Source organism: Aquarana catesbeiana, linkage group LG12, assembly GCF_042186555.1.
Source record: "Aquarana catesbeiana isolate 2022-GZ linkage group LG12, ASM4218655v1, whole genome shotgun sequence".
Taxonomy (NCBI): domain Eukaryota; kingdom Metazoa; phylum Chordata; class Amphibia; order Anura; family Ranidae; genus Aquarana; species Aquarana catesbeiana.
In genome coordinates, this window is record NC_133335.1 from 94,614,739 (window position 1) to 94,620,763 (window position 6,025).

Sequence of the window (6,025 nt, forward strand, 5' to 3'; positions counted from 1 at the left end):
GAAATAGAGCCGGATCTCCTGTGTATTCGGCTCGGCGTCACGCCCAGTCCCGCCCCGTGGCTCGGATCCTATGATGGACATAACGCCGGTCCAATGCCAGGACATCCATGCTAGGAGCCATCCAGGGGGCGGGACTGAGCGTGACTGCGAGCCGAGCCGAGTACACAGGAGATCCGGCTCTATTTCGGCAGTGCTCGTCTCCTCCTTCCCATTGGTGTCAGCATATATAAGCGTATAACATGCACACACGATTTTCCCCCTATTTTAAGGGGGGAAAGGTGCGTGTTATACACCGATAAATAATGTATTTCAAGCATGTCTTTCTTTTAATTTTGATGATTAGTTATAAAAATATTTGAGTTTGACTTTTTAAATTGAATTACTGAAATAAATTAACTTTTTGATGAGATTCTAATTTTATGAGCTGCACCTGTACAATGCTTGATAAAGGCGGGGTCATTTAGTCAGTAGGGATGAGCCGAACACCCCCCAGTTCGGTTCGCACCAGAACATGCGAACAGGCAAAAAGTTCTAGCGAACATGCGAAACCTATTAAAGTCTATGGGACACGAACATGAAAAATCAAAAGTGCTCATTTTAAAGGCTTATATGCAAGTTATTGCCATAAAAAGTGATGGGGACCCGGGTCCTGCCCCAGGGAACATGTATCAATGTAAAAAAAGTGATTTTAATAATGCTTAAAGTGAAACGAAAAGTAAAGAAAAAAATGTCATTTAACTACTTAAGGACCGGGCCTATTTTTCAGACTCGGTGTTTACCCATCATTTTTTTTTTTTGCTAGAAAATTACTTAGAACCCCCAAACATTATATATATTTTTTTCATACACCCTAGAGCAGGGATGTGCAATTTGCGGGCCTCCAGCTGTTGCAGAACTACAAGTCCCACGAGGCATAGCAAGACTTTGACAGCCACAAGCATGACACCCAGAGGCAGAGGCATGATGGGACTTTTGCAACAGCTGGAGGTCCGCTAATTGCATATCCCTGCCCTAGAGAATAAAATGGCGGTCGTTGCAATACTTGATTATGTCACACTGTATTTGCTCAGCGATCTCACAAGCGCAATTTATTTGGAAAAAATACACTTTTTTAAATTAATTTGAAATTAAAGTGGAGTTCCACCTAAAAATGGAACTTCCACTTTTTGGATTCCTCCCCCCTCTGGTGTCACATTTGGCACCTTTCAGGGGGGAGGAGGGAGCAGATACCTGTCTAATACAGGTATTTGCTCCCACTTCCTGGCATAGATCACCGCGGTGATTGCGGTGACCTACGCCACTTCCGCCGCCTACCTCGTCCTCCCCCGCTGTATTCTGTGAGACACAGAATACAGCAGGGACCTGAGAGGACACGCATGCGCAGTAGGGAACCAGGAAGTGAAGCAGCACGGCTTCACTTCCTTATTCCCTTACCAAGGATGGCGGTGGCAGCAGCCGAGAGCCGAAGGGCGGATCGGCTTCGGCTGCCGACACCGCAGGCTCCCTGGACAAGTAAGTGTCCATATATTAAAAGTCAGCAGCTGCAGTATTTGTAGCTGCTGGCTTTTAATATTTTTTTTTCAGCAAACCTCCGCTTTAAAAAATTAGACAACAGTAAAGTTAGCCCAATTTTTTTTTATTGTGAAATATAATGTTACGCCGAGTAAAGTGATACCCAACAAGTCATGCTCCAAAATTGAGACCGCTTGTGGAATGGCGACAAACTTTTACCCATAAAAATCTCCATAGGCGACAATTAAAAATGTCTACAGGTTACTCATTTTCAGTTAAAGGGGAGGTGTAACGATCACGGCGATACTCACATGTTTTCATATGTGGGCGCGACTTACATATGCTTCTGCGCGCAAACTTGGGCGCTTTAAAAAAATAAAAATGTTCTTATTTTTTTTACTTCTTATTTTTTATTTTTACACTATCCTTTTAAAAGTGGGTCACTTTTATTCCTTGTAATAGAAAAAAAGCATGACAGGACCTCTTAAATGTGAGATCTGGGGTCAAAAAGACCTCAGATCTCATATTTACACTAAAATGCAATAGAAAAAAAGTATTTTTTATTTTTTTTTTACAAAAAAAAAATTCCCCTTTAAGACCATAGGGCAGAAGTGACATTTGACGTTGCTTCAGCCATCCAATGGTGTGGATCTCAAGCGGGGGTCATCATTCCCTCACTTGGCATCCAGCCTCTGTGGGAAGAGGCCCCGATCATCTCCGCCTCTACTGACGGGTCCAGTAAGCGGCAGAGATGACCGGAGAGCAGCGGGAGGGAGTGGCCCTCTCCAGCCACCGATAAAAGTGATCTTGCAGCGAATCCTACGCTGAGACCACTTTTATCTGAAAGCGGACCACCCACTCTTGAAGAGGATACCGGGCTTATGGCAGCTACAAATAGCCGACGTACAACTGCAGCGGCCGGTCTGTAAGTAGTTAAACTTGATCATGGCTGTAATATATTGCCGGCTCCCAGCAATATAGATGAAAAATCATGGAAAAAAAATCGGCGTGGGTTCCCCCTCAAAATCTATACCAGACCCTTAGGGTCTGGCATGGATTTTAAGGGGAACTCCATGCCAAAATTAAAAAATTAATTGGTGTGGGGTCCCCCCAAAATCCAAAATCCATACCAGACCCTTATCCGAGCAAGCAGCCTGGCAGACCAGGAAAGGGGGACGAGCAAGCGCCTCCGCCCTCCTGAACCATACCGGGCCGCTTACCCTCAACATGGGGAGGATGCTTTGGTGTTCCCCCAAAGCATCTTGTCCCCATGTTGATGGGGACAAGAGCCTCTTCCCCACAACCCTGGCCATTGGTTGTCGGGGTCTGCATGTGGGGGGCTTATTGGAATCTGGAAACGCCTCCTTTAAAAAGGGGGCCCCCAGATCCTGCCCCCCCTATGTGAATGGGTATCAAGTACATCGTACCCCAACCCATTCACCAAAAAATGTGTCAAAAAGTAAAAACCACAATAGACAGTTTTTGACAATTCCTTTATTAAAAAAGAAAAAAAAAAGTGTCCCATGATGCAGCATGAGGAACCCGAAAAATAGAAAAAAATAAAGGAAAAAACTCTGCCTCCATGAGAGGCCTACCGGCATCTGCTGTCTTTTGGCTTTGACAGCTGTTATATAGGCAAGGTCGGTGCCACCCGCTGACGTAACCAGATGACTCCGCCTCGTCTGGCATCACATGATGTCAGAAGCGGGCGGGGTCACTCAGGTACATGAGCAGTCGCCGGGAAGCCTCTCATCGATCGAGGGAGAGCTTTTTTTTCTATTTTTCAGGTCCATTGGGCGGCGTGATTGAAGAAGATTGATGCACATTGCGGGACACCTTTTTTTTAATAAAGGAATTGTCAAAAGCTGTCTGTTGTGTTTTTTACTTTTTGACACTTTTTTAGGTGACTGGGTAGGGGTACAATGTACCCCTACCCATTCACATAGGGGGGGACGGGATCTGGGGACCCCAAAGCACCCTCCCCATGTTGAGGGCAAGCGGCCTGGCATGGTTCAGGAGGGGGGGCGCTCGCTCATTCCCCCCTTTCCTGGCCTGCCAGGCTGCTTGCTGCTTTTAAAAAAATTGGCACGGAGTTCCCCTTAAAATCTATGTCAGACCCAAAGGGCCTGGTGTGGATTTTAGGGGGGACCCTACGCTGGGTTTTTTTTTGACGTGGAGTTCCCCTTAAAATCTATACCAGACCCAAAGGTCCTGGTATGGATTTTGGGGGGACCCCATGCCGTTTTTTTCTTAATTCTGTCATAGGATTCCCCTTAACCACTTCAATGCACTGTATTATATACTCTGCACTGACTGCACTGTGTATATATATTCATATATATACTGTATATACCAGACTGCCTGCACTGCATATATATTCTGCACTGCCTGCACTGTATGTATAGTCTACACTGAATATATATATATATATATATAGATATAGATATATATAGATATACAGATATATACAGATATACAGATATACATATATATACAGATATATAGATATACAGATATACAGATATACAGATATACAGATCTATATATAGATCTATATCTAGATCTAGATATCTAGATAGATATATATCTATAGATATATATATCTAGATCTAGATCTAGATATCTAGATCTAGATATCTAGATCTAGATATATATATATATATCTATATATCTATATAGATATATAGATATATATATATATCTATATAGATATATAGATATATATATATACATATGTATATATATATACACACACACACACACACTGCACAGTATATGCAGCCATGCTCAAAAGTTTGCATACCGTGGCAGAAATTGTGACATTTTGATATTTTAATATTGAAAATATGACTGATCATGCCAAAAAACTGTCTTTTATTTAAGGATCAGAAATCACCCAAATGGCCCTGATAAAATGTTTACATACCCTGGAATGTTTGGCCTTGGTACAGACACAGAAGGTGGCACACACAGGTTAAAATGGCAATTAAAGGATCATTTCCCACATTTGTGGCTTTTTAAATCGCAATTAGTGTCTGTGTATAATTAGTCAATGAGCTTGTTAGCTCTCACATGGATGCACTAAGCAGGCTAGACACTGAGCCATGAGGCAGTAGAAAAGAACAGTCAAAAGACCTGTGTAACAAGGTAATGAAACTTTACAAAGATGGAAAAGGATATAAAAAGATATCGAAAGCCTTGAATATGCCAGTCAGTACTGTTTAATCACTTATTAAGAAGTGGAAAATTAGGGGCACTGTATATAATATATATATATATATATATATATATATATATATATACACCGTATTTATCGGAGTATAACACGCACAGGCGTATAACACGCACATTCATTTTAAGAGGGAAGTTTCAGGAAAAAAACTTACATTTTAAATAAGGAACTTGGAAGCAAAATAAGGGTCAGTGCCCATCAGCAGCCTCACCATTGCCATCAATGCAGCCTCTTCAATGGCCATCTGCAGCCTCACAAGTGCCATCAATGCAGCCTCATCAGTCCACATCAATGCAGCCTCACCATTGCCATCAATGCAGCAGCCTCACCATTGCCAGCAATGCAGCAGCCTCACCACTGCCTACAATGCAGCAGCCTCACCATTGCCATCAGTGCAGCAGCCTCACCATTGCCATCAGTGCAGCAGCCTCACCATTGCCATCAGTGCAGTCTGATTGATGCCCATCTGCAGCCTAGAGTGGACAGGGAGGGGGTGGGACAAGCGCCGACAGATTACATACAGTGAGAATCTCCTTTTATAGACAGAATAGTGATCCAATGGTGGCCCAGGAGATGGGACTTCCTATTATAGAGGCCGCCAAGTAAACAGGAGATTCTCACTGTATGTAATCTGACGGTGCTCGTCCCGCCCCCCTCCCTGCCCCCTCTGAGGCAGCTAAAATTGAAGAATTGGCGTATAACACGCACATGCTATTTGCACCCGATTTTCATGGTGCAAAAAGTGAGTGTTATATGCCAATAAATACAGTATATATACTGTATATATATATACACACACACACACACATACTAAACTGCTTGCATGCCACTTAATAATCTGCCTAATCTAGCTCAATCTACTCCAGGTATCACACTACATATAGCTGCCATGTAAGCAGTCTTATATAGTGTGGGGCGTGGACTTAGCCCCCCGAGCCATGATTGGTCAAATGTACCCTGCCTTTGGCCAATCATGGATCTCCCATCAGATTGTGCTGTGATTGGCCAAAGCATGCAAGTCAGGTGCATGCTTTGGCCAATCAGCAGCCGCCAATGCATTGCTATCTCGCAGTGCATTATGGGGCTTTCACGGCGCTCAAATTTGCTGCGAACATCCCATATGTTCGGTTAGTTTGTGGACAAACGAGCACCCGATGTTCAAGTCAAACTTACGTTCAATTCAAACTTCAGGACTATCCCTATTAATCAGCAATGTTCAAAGCAAATACGGGCACCACTATGAGGAGGTCTGGAAGTATATTAGGAAACCAGGGGATGCTG